This window comes from Ostrea edulis, chromosome 8 (assembly GCF_947568905.1).
Source record: "Ostrea edulis chromosome 8, xbOstEdul1.1, whole genome shotgun sequence".
NCBI lineage: Eukaryota > Metazoa > Mollusca > Bivalvia > Ostreida > Ostreidae > Ostrea > Ostrea edulis.
This window is the reverse complement of record NC_079171.1, coordinates 11,131,892-11,159,257: the sequence shown is the minus strand read 5'-3', so window position 1 is coordinate 11,159,257 and position 27,366 is coordinate 11,131,892. Positions and strand designations below refer to the sequence as shown.

General features: G+C 35.2%; 1 pseudogene; it reads right to left on the bottom strand.

Moving 5' to 3' along the window:
- Positions 1-8,934: 8,934 nt before the first annotated feature.
- Positions 8,935-27,366, bottom strand: part of LOC125661078 (zinc finger protein 91-like) — a 97,264-nt pseudogene continuing 78,832 nt past the window's right edge.

The window sequence follows — 27,366 nt, the reverse complement described above, 5'->3', positions numbered from 1 at the left end:
ATGCACATCTTGACTTTGAGTGTATTTGTTTTGATTAATATATCTGCAGAAGTATCAGACTTTTCAGCACCTTTTTCTTCTGTTCACGTGAAATACGAAGAGATGTACTCCACGGGTGTTTTTCTCGGTTGTACGGGATATAGGCCTATGTACGCTTGGTAGAGAGGGATAATCGCGTTTTCGCGAGAATATCTCGCTGTAGAGGAAGTGTTCCCAACCTATCAGAGGAATTGTTTGCGGAACATTCCGAAAACGTATTAGTAGTTAAAATAACTTAACTGCGTCCTGAGACAGGCCCTCTCCCCAATTAGAATGTATCCCATATACCCGTAATGTAGCAGAATATTGCAGAACTTACCCGTTTTATCATTTTTAGGAACTTAGGCCTATATAACTCAACCCAACAGCATGCAGCATACGACACTTGTAAACACTTAACTTCAGAATGTCGATCCCGATCAATGGGGACGATGTAAAAGTAGTACGGTACTATAAATCCCGAGGTGCAAAAACAAACATTTGTTGATATTTCAGCCATTTCAAGTGATAATAAAAGTTTGCAACAAAGAGTATATATTGTGAATTTATGCGTAAATTAATTCCAATGTATTTTTAATTAAGGTGGAGTGACTTATCAATATCATGGTTGAATATGGAAAAACCAGTTTCAATTTCCACTCAATGTAGTTTAATTTAATTTTAATTAAAATAACCAAGGTAAAGGTGTATTTCGCCACCTTTATATCACCATAAAAAAATCACACATTTTTGTTAAACAGAATAATAAAAATTGATAAAACTTTTTGAAATGACATTTTTTAAATGTCAACAGTTTAAATTAAAAAAAAAAAAAAAAAAAAAAAAAAACTGCTAATTAATAAATTAATTGTCTGATTATCTATGGAAAATAAAAACTTTTTTCAGTATCAATAGTTTAACAGTTTTGTTCATTATTATTATGTAATAGTGTGGATTGTATAATGTATATAAACAACTCAACACCAATGGTAGGGTTCTATCAGAGTTTGTATTCTTTTCTAATTAACTCTATGTGTGACACAGAGCCAAATTTCTGGTCAGGTCCAGAATATTCTATATGCTGGTAATAAATAGTCGAATTGTACTAGGAAAATCTTCTGGAAAACACTTCTATATTCTTAGAAGACAATTCAAAATGTGAACAATAGTAAAGAGAGGGAACTTAGATAACCAATGAAATTGGAGAGTTCTATATTCTATAAATATTTACATGGTGTTATTACTGACCATTATGATCTCATAATCTATAAATAACTTTAGAGATATTTCCATATACTATTAAGTTGTACATAAAATAAATTAAAAGTAAAGACAACTTTTGTCATGTACTAATCTTCATAATCTAAATAATGAAATAATATATTTACTTTAGACAAATATCTCCCTGTCACAATTATAAAAATAGTCATCATACTGTTGTAGCCTGTTATGTTGACAACAGTATACTCCATAACAGCACATACATTTTATTTTACTGCTTTGCTCATATGCAAATATATGTACATATAATAGATTAATCCAGGTGTGCAATAAAATTCTGTACCAAAAAGTATCAATTCTTACATAAACATTATATACTTTTCCTATTTATATCGTTTTTCATTTATCTGAGAAAGAAGTGACGAAAATATATATACCAATAGTATAATTTTTATCAATTTATTGATTTTTTAATATTTTTTTTTACATAAAGTACCAGGTTGTTTGGATCTTGTTATTTTAGGAAAGATAACTCTACCATCTAAGGCAACATTTTTATATAGCCAGGGCTGTATACAACACCACCCCCCCCCCCCCCCCAATTTGACCTTTTTATATCATTAATAAACACAAGTGTATTTTCTATTTACAGAAGTTGGTAGAGATTTAACCGCCGGTTTTCAAGAATCTGAAGTTTGATGTAAAAGAAAAGAAAAGAAAAAGCAGCCCTTTTATCAGAAATAAATAAAGAGATATGATGACTAAATTTATTGTTTTGTTGTATTTTGATACAGACATCGGAAACAGGAATCTCTCAAAAGACAAAATGAGAAGTTTTGGTTTATGAAATTCAATTTTCTTTAAAAATAGAATTAAAAATTATGAAAAATGAAGTAAGTAATTTTTATTTAAAGTCGGAACTATATACAGGTAAACAATAAACATGAGCTAAGAGCTCTTTAAAACGACAGATACTTGTGATCTGAGCTTATGACAGATGTGTCTATAAATATATGAGGAATTCACATAGGGAAAAATCACAGGGTGTATCATTCCACCTTAATGGTATTGATTCACGATCCATCCTCCATTTTGCTTTTCACTTTTAATAATCAAAATCTACTGTCTAATGTGATTAAAAGGTTTCACCAAAAAATGATGGTTATACATGATGACAGTAGCACATTGTGAATTAAGAGTTTATTATTTATTTTGTAAACTAAGATTGAGGTATGTTGTTGTTTACAAAGTTTTCAAAATAAACGGATATAGGTCTAAGTTTATTATACTTATACATATTCTTAAGGTAAAATGTGTCATTTAAAAGTTAAACTAGAGACTATACAAAATTAAGATGCTTGGTCTCATCATTAAATTCAGAAGGTCCAAATTTTGGTTGTCAACATTGCACGCGAGTTATATTTACATTATTTAAAGCAATACAAGCTGTAACTGACGGAAAATAGATTGAAAAATAAAAGAATTTACATATTTGTGACTGAGTATATAAACATTCATAGAATCAGAGTGAATATGAAGCAACAGACCAGACAAATCAGCAAATAAATAAATAATAAAAAATCAAAGGCCTGAAGGGCCTGAGAGTCGACTCGCAATTTATTGTCAACAGCAATAGGTAATCTTGAAGGAGCAAGATAGTAGTAATCAAGGATGACGAATATAGTGTGTGTGAGTTCGCATATCCATGCTTCTTTTAGCAGGATTTATACTTTAATGCATCATGCCTGTGTAAACTGACTAAATTTGACCACTGCCATTTAAATCACATGTACATATCCAACATGGATATAAAGAGTCATTGCTAACTGAAGATTGTGCTAAACAATCCACGAGTTACAAATGCTAAGACTTGGAGGAAAACCATTATGTAGTCATATAGTACTCTATATCACAACAGAAAACCTTCAAATAAGCACCACAGTGGTTGTAAGAAGGTACCATCTAACAAAAAAGTTTAGCAAATCAATTCCTTGAGCTTAAACTGTAGTCAATGTTACAATGACTATGCAGTTGACATCTGTAAGAAACATCGCTGTTTGTACTGTACTGACTCTCCGTGCATATTTGGAGAGTTTATTCAGCAAATAGTCATAAAATGCTACCATCAAAACAATACAGAAAACAAGAAATGTTTGTCAAACAATAAAAACATACCCCCCTCCCCAAATGTGGTGCAGAATTTAAAAGGGTTATACACATGCATCATTTAATTGATAATAGTGCCAAAGCAATTCAAGTCAAGATGTTGAGTGGACAATATCTTCCTATGTCCAGAATGGACTGATTCTTGGCCTTTGATCATGTGACCTAAAATAAATAGGAGTAATCTACTCCATGTGATGTATCAGTGTACCAAGTTTGGTGTCAATCAAGCTACTGATTCTTGAAATGTAGGAGACAATATATTACTATGTCCAGTTTGACCCTTGATTTTTAACCATGTGACCTCAAAATCAATAGGGGTCCCGCAGAAATAGTCACACGGTTTGGGCTTTCGAAGAAGCCTCGACGGGGAGTATGATCGGTCGTAATAGACCCATTTTCAAATATTTACCATGCTTTTCCAACCTAAGAAAGCGAGATATTACTTTCTTTACTATAAAATATTTACGTATAAGTTATTTGTTTCATGTTTACGAATCTATTTTTGTAGTTGATATATTTATACACATGTACGTCGCATGTTTAATGTACAATAGCCTATGACACTAAAGTCTTATTGACTTAATGGCATTATGTATTTATGCGCACTATGTTTAGATTCTTTATAAGTATTGAGGGGACTCGTTTAATTTACATTGTTATAAGAATGTGAACATTTATGTATGATTTGTCATCAAAACATAATGAAGCTATTGAAAAAAGCAAATTAATTTTTTTTCAAGATCTTTGTGCACGGGATTTATTTGCTGTCGGTGTAAGAATAAATCGAAAGTTTGTGAGACGCGATAAATCCGCACGCCATTAGCAAGGAGAATCTCGCTTCGCGAGCCGACTCAAAAATGTCAATTTATGAATCACTGGACGCACTTGTTTCATCGCTCGGGTCAAGCCGGTTGATACTCCCGGAAACGGGCAAGTAACTTGTTTCAAGTATTTTTAAGCCGCCGGTCGACCGAAAAGTAGTCCGGATCGCCCGATAAATTTAGAGCGAGCAGATGGAAAACAATATGGCGGAAAATATAGATAAACATTTTCTTGCTCGTTATTTATCCATTTTTCATTCATAAGAAAAGAGTTTAAATTTCATTTAGTATAAAGTAGTGAGTTAAGAGGTAAGTTTTTTTTGACATTTTTGTTTCCGAATGCTGGATGATACGATCAACACCGCTTCTATGTGGAAGTTACAGCCCAGTCTGCAGTGTTTGTGAACAAAATGTTTGAATATAAAACTGATTATCAATTATGATTTTTTAAACTTACATGGGTTACATTTTATGAAATCTGTTATGCAGATGTTCTTTGAAAAATACTGAATTTTTGTTTTTACATTTTGATATATATTCGGCCGATTTCCCACTCGTTTCGCAAAACAAACCGGGTCAAAAAGTCCTGTGATAAAAATGAACCGGGTCATCGCCCGGATGTCTGAAACAAGTGCGCCCACTGTCATCTATTAGAAATTCCTGCTTGTAATTTCCGATGTGCATTAACCTTAGAGGTCACAAGTTCGGATAAAATCGAAAGTTAAAAACTGATCATACGCAGAACAAGCTCTTGTGTTGAGAGAAATAAACACCATATGCAGGTGATAATGGAATATTGATAGATGAAGTTGACGATTGAGAAGCTGAAATCGTCCCGTTTATCATAAAGCTATGATTTAAATCGTAGATTGATTGAATATTGTTTAACGTCCCTCTCGAGAATATTTCACTCATACGGAGACGCCACCCTGCTGGCGAAGGGCTGGAAAATTTCGGCCTATGATCGGCGCTTATGGTCTTGAGCAGGGAGGGATCTTTATCGAGCCACACCTGCTGTGACACGGGGCCTCGGTTTTTGCGATCTCATCCCAAGGACCGCTCCATTTAGTCGCCTTCTACGACAAGCAAGGAGTACTGAGGACCTATTCTATTCCAAATCCCCACAAGATTTTAAACCGTAGAAGTTTTTGTATAAATTCTGCTTCATAAGAATATAAAAACAGGTCAGTTAACAAAGGAGCATAATTCGTGCCTATGGAAATTCAAACAAACTGTCGAAAGACTTGATCACTAAAGACTACGAAGATATTGTCAATGAGGAACTCCAGCATAATTTTAATTTCAACTTCAGAGTATTTGTGCAAGGAATCAGAGTTGTTTTAACAAAGTAATGATTGGATGACTGATCATAGATATGAATATTTCCATTTTTCATTTCTGTTGAAGAAGCAACTTTCTATGTCAAAAAGTCGTCTGTAATTTATCGTGAAGAATGGTCGTGTAAAGTGTTGAAAACTCATACGTTTTGATGTTGTTGATTTGAGAAAAGCTTTACGATTTTAAGGTTACTAAAAGTTCTTCAGAATTTGAGAATCAATATTTGATTTACAGCACTTCTGGCATCTTTAGTATCACACAGTACGTTTGAAGTTTCTCCTTCACAGCTGTTAATATTTTCGTGATTAAATATAGGGGCTTGGTAGAACATTTACTAGCATAATCTTCGCCTGAATGCATACATGTAATAGAGATGAAGTTCTTTCGATCGCTAATTGAAAGACCGAGGTTATCTGTATTTAAGACCTTTTAGAATAAGTGATTGGAGGTCCTCATTTTCAACTAATATCAACATCACCAGTAAGGACATGTCCAACTGGACTATAGTTGAAAGAAGACGAAGAACAAAAACATGTAGGTGGATTAAGTATACCATTATCTCTATCTAGGCACTGCAAAGTTTATAATTAACAAGAATGGTACCAACGGTACATAATACACGCGTTCGAAGCTAATATAGGGCGGTTTTCTTACACCATGATTTGTATAACTTATCTTCAAGTAGTCAGCAATCATCAGGGTATAGCATACGTTCCTTGCATCGTCAAAACAGACAAATCAAGTATTCTATATAATATGTATACTTGAAATAAGGTGTATTTATGGTTCGGTCTGTATCCTGCTACTAAGACATTGTCCTTGAGAAACAGTAGACATCCTCCACTTGGTAAAAGGTGCATGTGCACAAAGTTTGACAGTCCTAGCCCCAACAGCTCGGTCTGTATCCTACCAACAAGGCTTTCATACTAATTGATAATATGACCTTGACTTTTGACCTTGAAAAACATTAGACACATTCCTCTCATCATGATGATCAAATATACCAAGTTGTAATATCCTGGAACTTACGGTTCAGCCTCTACCCTGACCACGAGGTTTTCTTTGAAGTGATACTACAACATTGACCTTCAAAATCATGTTTCCTCCACTTGGCATATTAAGTATATGTACCGAGTTTGGCAGTCCTAACTCCAATAGTTCGGTCTGTCTTCTGCCTACAAGGTTTACATATTCATTGATACAACCTCGATCTTTGACCTTGAAACATAATATAGGCATTGCTTTCTCGCAATGATGATCAAATGTATGAAGTTGAAATATCCTGGAATTTACAGTTCAATCTATATCCTGCTTAAAAGGTTTCCTACATGTATCAATTGATGCTACAACCTTGACCTTTGATCTCTGGCCCTGAAAAACAATACGCATCTTCCTGTTGCCATGGTGATCAAATGTACCAAATTGTAATATCCTGGAGCTTACGGTCCGGTTTGTATCCTGCATACAAGGTTTCCCCACTGAATAATACTATGACCATGACTTTTGACATTGAAAAGTAATAGACATCCTTCTCTCATCATGGTGATCAAATGTACCAAGTTGTAAAATCCCAAAGCCTACATTTGAGCCTGTATCCTGCCCACAAGGTCCGGACAGACAGACGGATGACAACATATCAAAATATGTTTTGTCTTCGACGAGCATATAAATAATATGTGCAAGACATGCATGTTTTCAGAGAACATTCCTGATAAATCAGTTACAAATTTAAAACAGCTGATCCAAATTCTTAACCACGCCACCTTACAGTTTCGCAAATCGCATATTGTGGTTGCAATATATTTTCTTTCGCTACATTTTGTATAAATGATCACTGATATGCATTCCCTGCTCCACATATGGTGTATCTTTATTGTCGCATTAGTTATAATGTATTCAAGGTAAACAGAGTTTAATATATGCCATCTGCGAGGCCGTTGGAAAACAAAAAGAAACTTTCAATATCGTGCAGCTAACTTTTGAAGTGATATCTGCAACACCTGAAAAATGTTGCATCATGCAGTGGTGATGACATGGTACCCACGCTGATAGGGCCGCGGCATCATACTTTGTCTCAAGGCAAAGCTATAGTCAGGTCAGCCTCGCTTTGAAGATTTCAATCGCGAATACGTGAAGAGAGTCTATTGTCAATATTGCAAACACTTTCGAGCGGGTAGTATGTCTTCTGACATTATATAGTTAACTGTTGTGTCAACTTTGACTACATTAATTAAAGGGAAAGGCAACCCAAAAGATTTTTACATGATAAATGATAGGATTAAGTATATGATAAAGATTTATCATACTATTCTGTTGATATACGTTCTAGATAAGCTTCAGTACTAATTTGAAAACGTTAAAAATTGAAATTCCCGCGATCTATAGAGGCTGCCATGATGTGCAACTCTTTTGTATTGAAGATCACAAAAATCAATAATTTTGACGTCACACCGTCTGTTCCGGTTTTGATGAGATTCCAAGATCATCAAAGATGTGCATGTGGTAGATCTTAAGAATAAATAGGTTGATGCCTTCCTATCGAGCAGTTAATTACACCAATGCGAAGGGAAGATGTGAAAAAAAATTTTGCAAAATTCCCTACCCAACCAAGTCATTTGAAAAGAAAGACAAGTAAACTGTGGACTCATCATTAACGTAATGACAAGATGTGGTATGAAGAAAAGTTTACCATCTGCTTGGTCTGTGGCTCGACTGAACGACTTCTTTTCTCAATTTCTTCTTGTGAAAGAACGGGCTCAAATCTATACGGCTCCAAACTTAATTGTTTCTGACTTGTCGTGTTTACAGTGCTACTGATGAAATAAACCGGAACAGACGGTGTGACGTCATAAATTAAACATGAATGGCCGCTCTCTTAGCGGCGGGTGATTTAAAATACATGATAGAATAATATTGATTTAATTGTTAAGCAAGGATTTTTGTTGTCATTTACGATATCAGTAAGTGATATTTTATTCATAAAAGCAACAATGTGGTTAGGGTTGTCTTTCCCTTTAAGGATAATAGTTGTACATGTATCAATTATCCTTATTTTATTGGAGAAAATTACATCTACAAGGTTTATCACCAGTATGTGAGATACATGTGTTTCTTTAAGTTTCCTCACTGACTGTTTTCCCACATATGTATCACATTCACTGCAGATTCCACATCTTACGCGAGTACTTCATATACAATAACGATGTAATTTGCCAATACAACCTATCATTGGGCAAATGCTGTTGGACGTGTTTCATTCCGATTGTTAGCTAATCAAGATATAGGGTTCACGGCGGATGTGATCGGTCGACGGGGGATGTTTACTCCCCCTAGGCACCTGATCCCATCTCTGGTATGTCCAGGGGTCCGTGTTTGTCCAACTCTCTATTTTGTATTGTATAGGAGTTATGAGATTACTGTTTGTTTTCTTCATCTTTTATACATCAAATCAGGTGACCATGAACATGCGTAACGTCTGATAATAAAGAATTCTTCCATGTAATTTTAGTAATAGAAAATTAAAAGTGAGCAATTTCATGTCGTGAGTGATGCTCCTCGCAAAATTACGCGATAATAAATTTAGGAATCCACAGTATGTGTTGTTATGTGTTTCTGTAAGCATATCCTGCATGAAAGAACACCTTCCCACATACTTCACATATATAAGGTTTATCACCAGTATGCGCCCTATAAGAGTTGTTTGTAAGTGCCCTGTCTGACTAAATGCCTTCACACACATATTTATTAGGTTTCTCACGAGTATGTATTCTCATGTGTTTCTGTAAGCTTCCTATTTTATTGAACACCTTCCCACAGGCTTCACATTTGGAAGGTTTCTCATCACAATGCATCCTCATGTGTTTCTGTAACGTTCCAGTCCGACTGAATGCCTTCCCACAGACACCACAAATATATGGTTTATCACCGGTATGTATTCTCATGTGTGTCTGTAAATGTGCTGTCTGACTGAATGTCTTCCCACAGACATCACATTTGAAAGGTTTATCACCAGTATGTGTCCGCAAATGCCTCTGTAATACTAATGCATGATTAAATGCCTTCCCACATACATCACATTTGTAAGGTTTATCACCGGTATGAGTCTTCATGTGTCTCTGTAATGTTCCTGTCTGATTGAATGCTTTTCCACAGACATCACATTCATAAGGTTTATCACCAGCATGTATCCTTAGGTGTTTCTGCAAGCCTCCATCTTGAATGAATTCTTTACCACAGACATCACATATATAAGGTTTAATACCTGTATGTATCCTCAAGTGTGTCTGTAAACTTCCGGTCTGACTGAATGCCTTCCCACAGACATCACATTTATAAGGTTTATCACCAGTATGTGTCCTCATGTGTCTCTGCATTGTTTCTGACCGACTGAACGCATTCCCACAGACATCACATTTATAAGGTCTACCCCCAGCATGTGTTCTCATGTGTTTCTGCAAATTTCCTGCATCAATAAACGCCCTCCCACAGACATAACACTTACAAGGTTTATCACCAGTATGGGTACCCCTGTGTTTATGAAAGTCCCTTGTCCATTTGAATATTTCCCCACATACATCACATTGACATCTTTGTTCTCCGCTTGCATGTGATTTTATAAATTTCTGCACATCATTTTTCTGATCTTCAGATTGAGTTGTTTCACATTCACTATGTCTGTTACATTTTCCGTTTGCACTTGCATGCATAATTTTCATAGTACACTTCTGTAAACTTTCTGTTACACAGACAGAGTCTACAGATCCGTTCCACTCATAATCTTTTTCATTTGCACTAGTTTTTGAATGTGAAGAAGACATATTCAACCCTAAAACTTGATGTTTTACTTCTGATGGAGTTGATGCACCCTTCTGAGCTAGGAGAGCTTTGTCCACTGGTTTTGTACGTTAATAGACAACCATATTAGGAAGACCATATTCCTCTTCAGACAATTCCTGTGTCGTCTTCTGAATTTTCTACGGTGTTGTTTGTCTCTGGTATCAATGTGAATGTGATCCGTCTCTTTCAGTGTGTTGCTGGGATATCTGTAACATAAGAGTACATACCACACATTATCACATTGAAGTCGTTTTCCTTTAAGTCATTTTTTTTTATTCTGAAGTAGATATCTGATGTGTATATATATGCATTCTACTAACACGCAAGTTAAGGCCAGTTACAGTCGTTTATATGCAATCTAAGAAACTCACTGTCTAATAGAAATTACGTCCTGTGATGCTTAGAAACTTGGTACCAATATTTTTCTCTTTTAAAACCAATATATTTACAGTGAACTCGTTTGATGTGGAAGGAACGCAGATGCATGTAATAAACGATTAAATAAAGTGTACTAAATTACGTCATACGATGTCACATGGACTAGGGAAATATAAGAACTTACAGTGAATTGATCTAGCAGTAGACATATGCCCTTGGAATTTGTCATTAATTCTTCCTTAAGGTAAAAGTGGAATTAAACAACATCAATGTTGGTGTTGTCCTAATCCCGTTGAGTGAAAGGTGAAGATAACGAACAAAGATCGATCTCAAGTAATACACTATTTTAAAAGAATCACTATTTTTATACAAAGAGTTCAGAACTTTACACAATTGATCGATTGCGGTTGCTTTAAATAGAAACCCTAATGTTCAAAAGTTGTAATATATCAATATGGCCGCTATACAGAATATCTGTTTGCGTGTTTGTATAAAACACTACTTTTGAGGATAGGAGTTCAAAATTTTTACACAACTGGTCTTTTGTGATCAAAATGGAAGCCTTAATGATTAGAATTGATAATAGTTCAATGTGGCTACCATTTCCTTAACTAGAGCTCATTAGTATTACATTTATACATGTTTTCAAATGAGTTCATGGGAATTGATGATAGATTAAAATGTTTGATACATGTATAAATGAATTTATTTACTTAATATATCAAAAATTGATAAAATTCAATTGAGCAGTTAATTCAGAAAGCAATGAAGACCATTTTACATTTTACATGTAACAGTAACACACGCGGACTATCGTACCTGAATTGTCCACAGTAAAAGCATTTAGCAAATGATAAACAGAAAAGGTCCATAGCTCTTACCAGTCACCTCAGTTAAATAAGTCCCAAAGGATATGAGATCTAGAAAAAAATCCTTGTTCTCAATTCTAATATTTAGCTAAAGTATAAAAAAAGATAAGCTTTTAAGACGTAAATGCCCTTCAAAGTGCCAATACTGATGATTCGTATTTTCTTTCAGTCCGTTAATTTGAACATTCACATAATGTTATAAACCTTTTCAATGAAGTGCCCAAAATATTTCAGATATAAACGGACTTCGAACCAAAACAGAAGTAAGATACGCTGCAATGTGCAGCATAGCAATCTGTGAGGGGTTTTTAATAATATTTAGCGCGGATTCTCACAATCACGACGGATGACTTTAGATAGCTTGAAATTCCAGAATTCTTCATAAGATGGGTAGCCGAGGTGGTATAGCGGCAATCTCACTGGAGTTTTGGACAAGCCTAGATTGCGCATCCGTGGTTCGAATACCAATTTTTCCTACTTTTTTTTTTATTAATGAATAGACTTCCCATTATTATTTGTCTCTGGCATTTTATGCTAAGTTTATGCAGTCTTAATGACGATCGCAAGAAATAGATTCCAACATGCAGCTAGTGAATAAATGTAAACAATTATGGGGCCTCCTGTGAAGAATGGATGTTGTTTATGTAAACGACACGTTAAAGGAACGTTAAAGAGAACAATTTCAACAATGCTTAAGAAGTTACTTTAAGAGATCATGACAAAGGCTAAATATGCAACCAACTGGTGCAGACTGCCTAAAGGCACAGTGAACTACAGTTTAGTACAAAATCAAAAGCAAATAAAGTGTTTGTGTCTGTCCCATTCGTATTTGCTGGGAAATCTAACAGCAAATGTGCGTTCTGTAACTGTAAAACCGGCCTCAGAGTTGTACCAAAAGAGGCGAAAACTGGTATCATATTCGGTATAATAGTACCAGTAGGTTGTAAATGCTGTTCAAAAACATGTGTTGGGGAAAACTGAATCCAAATCAAAGCATTAATAGTGCACAATACAGAAAACGCTATTCCACTTTTGATTTACACCACAAAACATGTGGTTTGTCATTAACATCAGTTAATATGTCAATGGAAATGCGGAGAACATACAGTTGGATGTTGCAAGCATATATGTAATGTCATTTGGTACCTTAGATAATCCAGGCATCGGTGTAATTATGTCTGTTTGTTAAAAACCGCTTAATGTCTGATATACATGATGCTGCCTGTGAGGCAAGTTCTGATGAAGATGTTGATTTAAAAATTGTGGACAGCATTTTAGTACGATACTGTATCTACTGTAACTACGGGTACTATCAATGCGGATTTTAAACTCCCGATTCGCGACCGGTGCCAAATCATGAATAGGCTTATTGTTCGCCATGTTCACCCATCTTCTTTTACTCCTATGCTCGGCGCTTATGGACTTTGAGCAGGGAGGGATCTTTGTCGAGCCACACCTTCTGTGACACGGGACCTCGGTTTTTGCGGTCTCATTTAGTCGCCTTTTACGCCAAGCAAGGTGTATTGGGGACCCCTTCTAACCGGAATACCCACGAGACAATTTATGCTTTCATCATTGAAAGGGATACAATCTCTCTATCATTTTATATCATTTTTTTCCTGATTTTTCCCCGGAATGATAAACAAGAGGCCGAATGACTAAATCGCTCACCTGAGTCACCTTGGCCGATATTTAAAGATTTCCATTACATATTCGCATGTAAAACTTTGATCCTTATTGTGGCCCCAACGTATGATTTTACAAACTTCAATTTGTATTATATCAGAAAGCTTTCATGAAAAGGTAAACTTTTCTGGCCCAGTGGTTCTTGAGAGGATTTTCATTACATATTTTTAGGTAAAACTTTCATCCCTTAGTGACCCCACCTTACCTCCGGGGCCCATGGTGTTTATAAACTTGAGTCTGGCACCATGTCAGGAAGCTTTTAAGTTAATGTAAACTTCTCTGGCCCAATAGTTCTTGAGAAGATCTTTAAAGATTTGTTTTGGTATATATTTGAATGCAAAACTTTGATCTCCTATTATGTATGCTCCATCCCTACTCCTAAGGGCCATGATTTATTTTTTTTTTCATACTAGAAAATGTATTATGCCAGGAAGCTTTCAAGTAAATATAAACTTTTCTGGCCCAATGGTTCTTAAGAAGAAAGATCTTAAATATGTCCCCATGTATATGTGTATTTAAAATAATAGATCACCCATAGTGGCCCCATCCTACCCCAGGGGGCCATGGTTTTAAAAATCTTGAATAGGTATTATACCAGGGAGCTTTCGTGTAATTTTTTCTGGTTCAGTGGTTCTTCAGAGAGATGTTTGTAAAACACACATGCCCCCCATATTGCAAAATTGAAAAGGGTTATACACACACATCATTTAACTGATAGTAGTATCATCAATTCAAAATATTGAGCAGACAATATCTTCCTACGTCAAGAGTGAATTGACCATGTGACCTAAAAATCAATAGGGACCATCTACTCCTTATGCTGTACCAGTGTACCAATTAAGTTTGGTGTCAATCAAGCAAATAATTTTTAAAATATAGGAGACAATATATTACGATGTTCAGTTCAACTATTGACTTTTGACCACAAAATCAATATGGATCATCTTCTCCTGAAGATGTACCAGTGTACTAAGTTTGATGTCCGTCAAGCAAAAGGGTTATCAAGATATTGAGTGGACAGTATGTTACTATGTCCCCGTTTGAACCTTGACCTTTGACCATGTAACCTCAAAATCAATAGGAGTCATCTTCTCCTAAATATACACCAGTGTACTAAGTTTGATGTCTGTCAAGCAAAGGGTTCTCAAGATATTGAACAGACATTATATTCCTACATGTATATCCTGTGTCACCCTTGACCATGTGACCTCAAAATCAATAGGGGTCATTTTCCCCTGAAGATATCAGTGTACTAAGTTTGATGTCTGTCAAGAAAAGGGTTCTCAAGATACTGAGCAGACAGTATATTCCCATGTCTAATTTGATCCTTAACCTTTGACCATGTGACCTCAAAATCAATAGGAGTCATCTTCTCCTGAAGATATACCAGTGTACAAGTTGATGTCTGTCAAGCAAAGGGTTCTAAAGATATTGAATGAACATTATATTCCTATGTCCAGTTTGACCCTTGACCTTTGACCATGTGACCTCAAAATCAGAAGGGGTCATCTTCGTCTGACGATGTACCAATGTACTAAGTTTGATGTCTGTCAAGCAAAGGGTTCTCAAGATATTGAGCAGACATTATATGCCCATGTCCAGAGTAGATTGACCCTTGACCTTCTGACCTGAAAAACAATAGGGGTCCTCTTCTACTCATAACCCACAAATGAAATATCATTATCATCAAGTGAATGGTTCTCAAGATATTGAGCGGACAACATGTGGTCTACTGAGCGACCGACAGGTGCAAACCAATATGCCCCTCTTCTTTGAAGTGGGGCATAATAAAGTTTGTTTTGCAATACACACGCACATACGTGCACACATTTATGACACAAGCCAAGTACGATACAAAGCCAACAAACAACTTGGACATTTCTGGATGGAATTTGATGTGAATTTATTTTGCAAACACAAGAGTCGCAACATGAGATATCTTATATGTTTTATAAGATATCGTACAAAAATAAATTTATATATAAAGATATATTCTTTTATAAGATATCTCAAAAAAATATTAGCAAATGACACATTCAATTTTCATATTTTCTCAATTTAAAACATTACAATGTCTATCTGAGCCATTTAAGCATATTTTCGTAGATATGGAGCTCATGGCAGGTGTGACCGGTCGAGAGGGGGTGCTTTCTCCTGGGCACCTGGTCCCACCTCTGCTGTGTTCAGCGGTCCGTGTTTACCCAACTATATATTTTGTATTTTTTTTAAAGAGTTATGGGATTGATCGCTGTTCATTATCCTGACCTTTCATATTCATATCATGCATCAAATCTAAGCGAAATTTGGACTAAAGCAGCAGTATCGTATTTGCAAACAAAGCACCTTTTTATCATTCCGGGATAAATTACCAATAATAATATTAAATACTTGAGAGCTTGTATCACCCTGTCGATGGTGAAATCATACTCCAAAAGAGGTGTGGATATTATATCTTGTGACAGCATCTAGTTAACATTTCTTTCAACTTTAACTATATTGATTAAAGGCACTGATTCACGATTTCCCTAAAATTTTTGTTTTTCACTTTTAATGATCAAAATCTAGTGTCTAATTGTCTAATGTGTTTAAAAGATTTCATAAAAAATAAAGGTTATACAATAGCACAGCTCATTTTAGCGAGCTTATTATTTGTTTCGTAAACAAAGATTGCTGCATGTTATTGTTCACGAAATTTTCAAAAGAAATGGATATCGATCTAAGTTTATAATTTTTATCTTTCACATTTAAAGCATTCTTTGGGTAAAATGTGTCATCTAGGATAAAATGTGTGACTATGCAAAATTAAGATGCTTTACATTAGGCCAATTCAACTTAATTGATAGATTATCATCCCCACCCAACCCTCAAAAGTTGGGCCGCCTCGAATTTTTTATATTGCGAAACTTGCGATTGCCGGAATATTTTCATGTCCGACTCTGGTATTTACACTTGTTGTTTACATTTCCGGTATAGGACCGTGAAAAGTCACGTGAAGAAAATAGATTTATAAATATGGTTTTCTTAATTTCTCGCGTTCTTACAGACGTAAATCTTCAAGAAGTTAGGTATAATTCTGTTATATCCTTTAAGATTAACCTAGAATTAGTGTATGAAAATAGCATAGATTGATATCCTTCTGCCATTAAATGATGCAGATCTGTTTGGGGGGGGGGGGGGGGCTCGCTTCTCTTTAATATTTTTCTCAGAAAATTAAAAATCAAAAAAAAAAATAATAATAAAATCCTCCCACCCACCCCATACTTTCTGCTGACCCTGGATGATAATCTACTAATTAAGTTGAATTGGCCTTATATAGGATTTGTGAGATTGATCGCTGTTTGTTGTATTCACCTTTCATGTAAAATTGGTGAAATATGCTTTGCCCCATTTTTAATTTGCCATAGCTGAAGCTTTTCTAATCAAAATTTGTGCCTTGTCTGTTAGCGTAAACTTTTCACATTTTCATCTACTCCAAAACCACTGGGCCAATTTCATCCAAACTTAATTGGCAGAAAGCATCCTTGGATGAAAGGGATTCAAATTAATCAAATGAAGGACCATGTTCCCTTCAAAGGGGAGTTAATCACAAAAATAGGGTTGGGTCATTTTAAAATTATCTTAAGAACCAATGGTCTAAAAATGCTTTAATTTACATGAAAGCTTCCTGAAAAAGTGGAGATTCGAGTTTGTAAAAATCATGACCTTCGGGGTTAGGGTGGGGCCACTATAGGGGATCAAAATTTTACATGCGAATTTCATGTACAATAGGGAACCAAACTTAAAGCACAATGCATACTTGGAGGAAATTTGTTGATATGAAAGGTCATACCCGTCTACAAGGGCATATGATAATTTGTGAATTTGTAGTCAATTTTAATAATCAAGGTTGATAATTATTAATTAATGAATTTTTAGGATACCTGAATCTAGTCTTTGTTTACCTAACACAGATATAAGGCTACAATATGGCTTTAATTCTTGCATTCAGAAGGTCAACATTTTGGCTAGTCAACATTAAATGAGTTATAGTTTTAATGTTTAACATCAAAAATGAAAAAAAAAAATTAAAAACCGTGAACAAGTCCCTTAAGGATATTATCTGTATATTAAATAAATCTATAAGGCTATAATTTTTATTGGAGAATATGACATTAATCACCAGTATGTGTCCTCTTGTGTTTCTGTAAGTTTCCTGTCTGATTGAATGCCTTCCCACACACATCACATTTAAAAGGTTTATCACCAGTATGTGTCCTCATGTGTGTCTGTAAGTTTCCTGTTACATTGAACACTTTCCCACAAACATTACATTCGTAAGGTTTATGACCAGTATGTGTCCTAAAGTGTGTCTGTAAGTGCCCTGTCTGACTGAATGCCTTTCCACAGATATCACATTTATAAGGTTTATCACCAGTATGTGTCTTCATGTGTGTTTGTAAGTTTCCTGCATGACTGAATGCCTTCCCACAGACATCACATTTATAAGGTTTATCACCGGTATGTGTCCTCATGTGTCTCTGTAATATTCTTATCTCACTGAATGTCTTCCCACAGACATCACATTTATAAGTATGTGTCCTAATGTGTTTCTGTAAAGTTCTTTTTTCAGAAAATGCCGTCCTACAGACACCACATTGATGGGGTCTAACTCCAGTATGTGTCCTAATGTGTTTCTGTAAGGTTCCTTTCTCATAAAATGACTTCTCACACACATCACATTTATAAGGTTTATCACCAGTGTGTATCCTCATGTGTATCTGTAAGTTTCCTGCCTGACTGAACGCCTTACCACAGACACCACATTTGAAAGGTTTATCACCAGTATGTGTCCTCATGTGTGTCTGTAAAGTTTTTTTTCCATAAAATGCCTTTCCACAGACACCACATTTATAAGGTTTATTACCAGTGTGCGTCCTTATGTGTCTCTGCAAGGTTCCTGTCCGTCCGAAAGCTTTCCCACAGACATTACATTCATAAGGCCTCTCACCTGTATGTATTCTCATGTGTTTCCATACGCTTCCTTTCTCATTAAAAGCCTACCCACAGACATCACATCGAAAAGGTCTCTCACCAGTATGTGTTCTCATATGTTTCTCCAAGTCCCCTGTCCCATTGAAGGCCTTCCCACAGAGATCACATCTATAAGGTTTTTCACCAGTGTGTGTCCTCATGTGTTTCTTCAAGTCCCCTGTCTGAGTGAAAGCCTTCCCACATACCTCACATTTATAAGGTTTATCCCCAGTATGCATCCTCATATGTCTCTGTAAGTGACCCATCCGACTGAATGTCTTTCCACAGACATCACATTTAAAAGGTTTATCACCAGTATGTGTGCCCATGTGTTTATTTAAGTCCCCTGTCTGACTGAATGCCTTCACACAAACATCACATTGAAAACTTTGTTCTTCACCTGCATGTATTTTTATAAATTTCTGTAAATCATTTTCCTGATCTTCATTTTGACTTGTTACACAGACAGCTTCCGCACATTCACTATGTGTGTTACCTTTTCCGTTTGCACTCGCAAGCATAATTATCATAGTACACTTCTGTAAATCTCCTGTTACACAGATAGAATCAATAGACTCATTACACCCATTGTCTTTTTCATTTGCACTATCTTTTGAATGTGAAGAAGACATATCCAACCCTGAAACTTAATGCTTTACTTCTGATGGAGTTGATGCACCCTTCTGAGCTAGAAGAGCTTTGCCTACTGGTTTTGTACGTTAATAGACAGCCATCTTAGGAAGGTCATGCATTTTCATTCCTCTGTATGCACGTTAAGTAAATCCATTGTTGTCTTCCGGAGTTTCTACAGTGTTCTTAGTCTGGTATTAATAAAAACGTGATTCGTCTCTCTCAGTGGGTTGATGGGATTCTGCAACATATAAGTACATACCATACATACTCATAGTGAAGGAGTTTTTCTTTTAAAGACCCCATTTTACACCCAAACCCACACATCCCTAAAAAATTTACCTGGCCTAGGAAAAAAATAGATACCACTTGTCATTAAATACGAGAGAATAGATCAGGCTTTGTCCGACAAATTCGACCAAACATGTTAACAGGGCACCTGCACTCAGATGTTTTAATAGCAACTAACTACAGATGCATCTACCACAAAAATAAGTTTGCAATATTTATTTTTCAACTTATGAGTCGATAATTTACCTGAACTAAAGATTCAAATAATAGAAATAAATCACTCACAGTCAAATCAGTTCTCAAAGAAAATGTCATCAAAATCCACCTTACAAATTAGAAGTGATTCAGGGATTTGGGATCAAGAAAAACAAGAAGGTCACATAGTAGCATCACCAGCTTTCATACAGGTCCACATGTACTTTCTACATGAAATTCCTTCTCAAACATGATTTGAAGAATGCCCAGATTGCCTAGAATTGTCAACCATGTGTTAATTGTAGCGAGAACAGTTCTGGTGAACAAATACACCCCAAAAGAGGCCCATGGACCACATCGCTCACCTTGGTCATTTCGTTGTTCAGCTATAGTGATTTTTAAGATCTTTATTTTAATGAAACATTTTTATCCATATTGAGACCCTAACCTAGTCCAAATTGATCACATCAAAACTGTTGGTTGGTTGGTTGTACATTGTTTAACATCCCACTTGAGAATTTTTCACTCGTATGCAGATGTCACCGATGCTGGCGAAGGGCTGTGGAATTGAGGTCTATGCTTGGCGTTTACGGCCTGTCAACAGGGAGAGGGATCTTTATCGCGCAACACCTAATGTGACAAGGGACCTCAGTTTTTGCAGTCTCATCAGAATGATCACCCCATTAATTTTAGTTGCCTCATACAACAAGCATGGGGTACTGAGGACTTATTTCAACCTGAATCCCCACAGGGGTCATCATAACTGAAAAGTTGCCTCAACACCAAAAAGACTTAACATGATCCTGCTGATCTGGATAAAACCAAGGTCACAATTAAAATCAAGGTCATAGATCTTGGTATGATATGAAAAACCTTGCCAAAAGAAATATGTATACAAAACATGAAAGCTCCTTCTTAGATAGTTCAGGAGACATAGAATAGGTCAATTCTTTTCATCTAGAGTAATAACATGTAAATTTTCCAGGTCAAGGTCACATGGTCAAACACTAAATGCCTTGCCATAATGAATCAATCAACAAAATATCAATTAAGCACTATCTTAAATATTTCAAGACACATTGAATACATGCACATGTAGGTCAGGTTTTTAAAAACAAATATTAGGTCAAAATCCAAGTTCAAAAGATCAAACACCATTATTTCACGAGGCTTTGTCATTTGCACTATTTCATGAAGCTTTCTTATAATTTTAAACTTTTGGAAAAGAATTTTAAAGATTTTCCCTGTATATCTGTATGTAAAGCTTTGATCCTTTATTGTGGGCCCATCTCGAGGACACAATTTTAACAAAATTGAATCTGCACTATACAATGTACCAGAGAGCTGCCATGTATATTTGAACTTTTTTGGCCTATAGTAATTCCTGAAAAAAGATTTACCACAGTGGTTCTTAAGAAGATTTCTAAAGATCTTCCATATACATGTATGTCTGTATGTAAAACTTTGATCCCCTATTATGGCCCATCCTACTCCTTGGGACTATCATTTTGACAAACTTGAATCTGCACTATGTCAGCAAGCTTTCATGTATATTTGAGCTTTCCTGGCCCATTGGTTCTTAAGAATTTGTTTTTAAAAGACCCCACCCTATGATTTTTATGATTATCTCCCCTTTGAAGGGAGCATGGTCCTTCATTTGAAAAAACAATTGAATCACCTTTACCCATGGATGATTTCTACCTAGTTTTGTTGAAATTGGCACAGTGGTTCTGGAGAAGAATGAAAAGGTGGAAAATTTACAGACAGATCGATGGAAAGATGACAGACAAAAGATGATCAGAGTAGCTCACTTAAGTTTTCAGGCCAGGTGAGCTAACCATAGTTCAAACCAGTGTCAGACAGCACTGAAAATTTCCAAATCTCAAAAATTGCAAGATTAATTATTAAATTGTTGAGTGTATTTTCGTTCCTAAAATCATTCGCCTTCTGCCTGAAAATCGCTTTAGCAGTATGTCAGGAAGTTGCAAGTATTAAATCTGAACTTTTTGGCTTAGTGGTTCTTCAAAGATTTTACCTATATATCTGTTTGTAAAACTTTTGATTCCCCATCATGGCCCCATATATATACCCCTGGGCGCCGTAATTTTAACAAACTTACATTTTCTGGCTCAACGGTTCTCGAGATTTTAAATGAACCCACTTTTGACATTTTTGTGATTATTTCCCCTTTTAAGGGGTTTGATTTGAACCCTTGATTTGAAGAAACGTGAATCCACTTCACACAAGGATGACTTGTGCCAAATTTGATTGAAATTTGATCAGATTACCCAAGTTTTTATGTTAACTGCATATGCAACATTATGAGGACGCGTGATTTAAGTACCTTTACATATTCATCTCGCTGTATTTGGTTTAAGTGGTACAAATTGTTTATTCTACTCCTTTATACATGAATGAAATTTTGTGATCATAAGATGATTATTGCTTTTGAAAATCATTTTTTTTTCTGCTTGCAAAAATAGCTAGTTTCCGGCATACACAGGTTCAATTTCTGATTTATTTCTGTTCATATCCAATTTTTTGTAATCTTTGCAATAATACCGGGACAATTTGTGGTACAGCTTGATAGCTAGCATTACTTGGATTGATTGATTGATTGATTCATGTTTTCCGCCACACTCAACAATTTTTCAGTTATCTGGTGGTGCCCAGTTTTTATAGGTGGAAGAGAGAACCCATGCAGACACAATGTATCTGGGAAGATACCACCGACCTTCCGAAATTAAACTTGGAAACTTTCGCACTTACTGACGCGAGCGGGATTCGAACCTGCGCCGACCAGAGGGGAAAGACCATGTTGTTTTCAGCACGATGCTCTAACCACTCGGCCCTACTTAGATGATGGTAAGGCCCTTAAAACTAAAATATGCTATAAAGAATGCACCTGTGCAGTGCTGGAAAGTGTTACATGTGGTAAATGTTTGATTATTTGACCAGTAATCTTTGAGTATCTAAAAAAAACTTATCCTTTTGTTAATTGGCATGTCCAAGAAATTGACACCGCAGGTATGTAATATTTCGTGAGTCAATCTCAAATGTTTGTGACGAGTTTCCTGCGTCAACCAGCGACATGCATTGTAACAAAGAGCAAGACATAAATGATCAAATTTTAACTGAAGAATAAAAATTATTTGTCTCTTCTTTGTCTTCCTTTTTTTTTCTGAAGAGTAAAACTAAATCCAAAGAGATTAATTGATATGTGCATAAGATGGACCCCTTGTGAGAGAATTAAGCTAAATTTACTACATACCTTACTAAAATTTTCTTTAACTGTTTAGTGAGGCCTATAGTTGAAATGCAATGCAAGTAACTGACCAAATGCTATATTAAGTGTACGCCTTCAATAAATTAGGATATTTCTGAGTGCTAGGATGCTGTTGATTTACAAATATCTTCATAATAATCTTGACAACTAAACCAAGCAAGACTTGTGCCTCCATTTTCAATTGGTTTATATTCCGTGTGAAATAGACGCTTATAATTCCATAAGAAGGGATTAGCATTGTCAAACGTTCTGCTGATTTTAATTGGAGAAAGATAATTTTAAAACCACACATGGGTAGATATGAAATTTGCGGATTTTGACCTTTTTTTTCGAAAATCGAAAAAAATGAGTCGACAGATCCGTAAAATCGAAAAATAATATTTCTCTCGCTTTATCTAAAATGTCCAAGAGCCATATGGACAAAACTTGTTATCCCACATTTCATGAAATATAATGAGACATGTGATCATACAACTCATATGTGCTTTTAATGCATACCGTGTGAATTAATTAATGCATAGTAATATTCATAGAGGTTGAGAATAGGTTTCCACACCTTTTTATAAGATGCGTATATATACTCTACCACAAAAACATTCATTATATTATTTGTATTCCAATTCCAATATTCTTTTAAATCTGTTTCATCAACAACACTGCTTTCTTTGTACTAACGGTTACTTATATTTTCATATCCCTACGTTATAATCATCGTAAAGACTGCAATCGTACTCTTTTTTTCCGGCAAGCTCAAAACTTTCAGCTGTTTTGACATCATGAGTGATATCGTCAATCGACTTTCATAGTAAAATTGCGCATGGTTTACTTTCGTTTTAGAAAAAGTCTCCAAAACGCTTTAAATTATAAAGCTTGTAAATATCTGTCGAAAAAGAGTCTGGTTGTTAAAGATATAATAATTACCAAACCTGATACAATAATGACCAATTCCTGTTCAAAGAAATCACTCGCCATATGGGCGAGCCAGGCAGCGAATTTAGGTCCCCACAACAAATCTTACTCGCAATTGGAGTGGGGCGAGCACCAAGTCTAAACCCTATTAATAATCTTATTGTGGGAAATATGGCGGACGAGTCTGCTTTTCAAATTGATGGTCTAATAGTATTTCCGAAAAAGCACACATATTAATTGATATGGGATAATTTAAACGTTACAACAATTTCGTAAGTGAAAAGGCACTTTTCCCCCCTATTGTGGCCCCAACCTACCCCCATGGGCTATGATTTTTTAAAACTTGAATCTGCACTATGACATGAAGCTTTCATGAAAATGTACACTTTTCTAGCTCCATGATTCGCAAGAAGATTTCCCTATATACAATATTGTATTTGTATGTGAAACTTTGATCCCTTATTATGACCCCAACCTACTCCCAGGGGCCATGACTTTAACAAACTTGAATCGATCTGCACTATGTCAGTAAGCTTTCCTGTATAGGCCTCAAAATAACAACTAAAATGGTCAAAATTTCGACTTAAGGAGGTACTCTACATTGTCATACTGGCTGACTTACTTTTAAAACAAGGTGGAAAATATAAATATCAGCAATATTTTTCTATTCATTTAGAAAATTCTTGCCTAACTGAGTAGCTCAGTAGGTAAACACGTCGACAGTCGAACTGTAGATTGTGTGTTCAAATCCAGCAGGGGTTTTAATTTTTTCTAAGATTGCTTTCAATTAAAACTGTATTTTTTTACTAAATAAAGTAAATTTGAAAGTTTTCAAATTCAAATATTGTTGTACATAGCCTCCATTGACTTTTCATCCACATCAAATTTCTCTGGTGTAGCATACCTCCTTAATTTTGTCTCTGGTGACCAAATTTAAAGGAACGATCACCATTTGGCGACCAAGCTTTTTCACGTAAATCAACAAATTGTTTGAAGTATGAGCTCATACTTGTTCAAAGTCTATTTGATTGAGGCCTATAACAATAAAATTTCATTTGTTTGCCGTTTCTGCCCGACTCAACGAATTCAGTGCGATCTGAATTTTTTTTTATGATTTAAATTAAAAGTAAAATTTGTTTTTATCAAGAAAATTTGCGATCGCTTCCGAGTATGTTGCGGTATATTGGTGGTTTATTTTATTGATCGGTTTTTAGTCGTACCCAATCTTTAATCTTTGTCAAATATACGTTTTATATAATGAAATATTTACGAATTCCTAACGCAAAAATAAAATGTGTCATTCTCTACCCAGAGTTCCGTGCACTCCTCGCACTATACCTCTGTCAACGGCTTTTTACAGAAATCTTGTAAAAGTTTCTTTGATCCAACATTTATGTTTTGGACTAAATATCTAGTCATATTATGATATGTTTTTGGTGCACTCAAATTGATGCTTACTGTAAATTGTTTAAAATCGCCGTTTTCTGATCATAAATTTGGAACTACTTCGTAATATGCATATGAATGTAGGATATACACATGGTGGATATTTAAATGTAAACATGGAATCAAAAGTAAGAAAGGCTGTAAAAATACGATAAAACTTGTAAAATAAGAAACAATTACAGCTAAATGGTAAATATAAATTCACTTATTAAAGTGTCAGTTGACTATGAAAAGAGCCTGATGTATCACCTGTTGCCTGAACTTTTAAAGGGAAAGGAAACCGACAATGATTGTTTATATCATGTGATTATATTGTCACGTGATTCCAAGGGTTGACAGAGGTGTATGTAAAGCTTGCGTAACGTGCCCTCTGGTGAGAGAATGAAAATGTGTTTGTGAGACTGCAGAATGGCGTTCCCGACGACAGAACTTCCTTCTACTAAACGTCCATCTGTCAAAAACGTAACTCTTTGTGGTAACTTTATAACAGACAGGAAGCACACAGTTAAAAACACCATTTATCAGTACTCCGAGGAGGACACATGGCAGGATGTTTTTGATGATTTAACGGATGACGATGAAGTAGATTTAACTCTTGGAAAAGCTGACACTATTACCGTCTGTTTGACTCATAAATTAGCTTCGCCCGAAATTTTCCACCCTGACATAACAGAACCTATAAGCGTGGCTCTCAATTTTGATCCAAATCTCAAGTATGTTACATTTAATGTGAAGAAATATTTGTCAAATTTATAGTTATTAAATAAACATTTTCATACTTGAAAAGGATATGCACAAACACACACTTACTGGGCAAAGAATCTGACAGTTTAAAACAAAGGTGCTAGATATCAAATTTAATTCTTGAAACTTCTCAGACAATTTCCCTCTTTCCATTAGAATTTTCAAAAAGTACATGCATACTTCATGACTAGTAGGTCCTGATCTGACATTTTTAAAAGTTTCATTGTCTGAAAGGGGAAAAAAATTCTCCCTACCTACCGACCCATGTGGTTTATATTACTCATAGTGATGGGCAATCGGACCAAAAACCACAATCGATTATCGACAATAATCGGACACATGTACTCGATTAATAATCGATTATAATCGGAATTGGCATTTAAGTGTTTCCCCCTCAAATGAGATGTAACAGAACCATTAAATGTATGGAAACATTCTTCTTTGTTTCATTTGTTCACTGGTAAATAAAAGAGAATTCCAATATATCAAGTAATGGAATTTATCTATAATCTCAATGTATCAAAGACATCAGAGATAGGCTCCTTTATTTGACTGTTGAATGTCGTTGTTACTGTCCTTCATATCTCCCGCCATTCTGTTTGCTTATTTTTGATCAGGTTTGACATACAGAAAATAAAATTTGAACAAAGTTGAAGTGATTTCCGGATTTTGTTTGGTCAACGATGTCGGCGACCCTTACAGAAATGAGATGTACCTGAAAGGTACCCAAAATGTATTTGTAAGGTACCCGAAGCAACTATTTCCCTGAAAAAGGTACCCAAAAAGTATCCGCAAAAAACTTAGCCATTTTTCGACAGTACCCGGAACGTACCCGACTACTGTAAAAAGTACCCAAAATGTACCCAGATTAAAAATTGAAAAGTTAAAATGTACCTGAAATGTACCCAACAGAAAAATATAAATGTTCAAATGTACCCGAATTGTACCCAGGGTATCAATTAAAAAAGTTAAAATGTATTCGATATGTACCCACTTTAAAGTTACTAAGTTGAAATGTACCTGAAATGTACCCAACAAAAATATTAATGTTGAAATGTTTACCAGAAATGTACCCTGGGTAAATTCAAAAGTTAAATTGTACCCGTAATGTACCAACTTTAAATGTGACTACCCGAAATGTACCCATTTAAATAAACCTTGTAATTTCACAACAGATACAAATGATATGAAAATAAACATTAAACAATTTCACAACTGATTTTGAAATAAGAAAGCTTTTATAGTCAATTGTACCAGCATTATGTACCCAACTTCAATCTGGCATGTTTTTTTTTTATTGATGTATGTATGTTGTAGACATTTTTTGTTTAAAATATATATATATATATATATATATATATATATATATATATATATATATATATATATAATTACCAGACATATACGACTGCGTCAATAGTTTCTATTGTTTTTGTTTCCATGTTTGAAAAAAACCCAATGATTTTCCGGTGTAGGTTTATCATTTATTTATCATTAATTGTATCTCGACGAAAACGGGTAA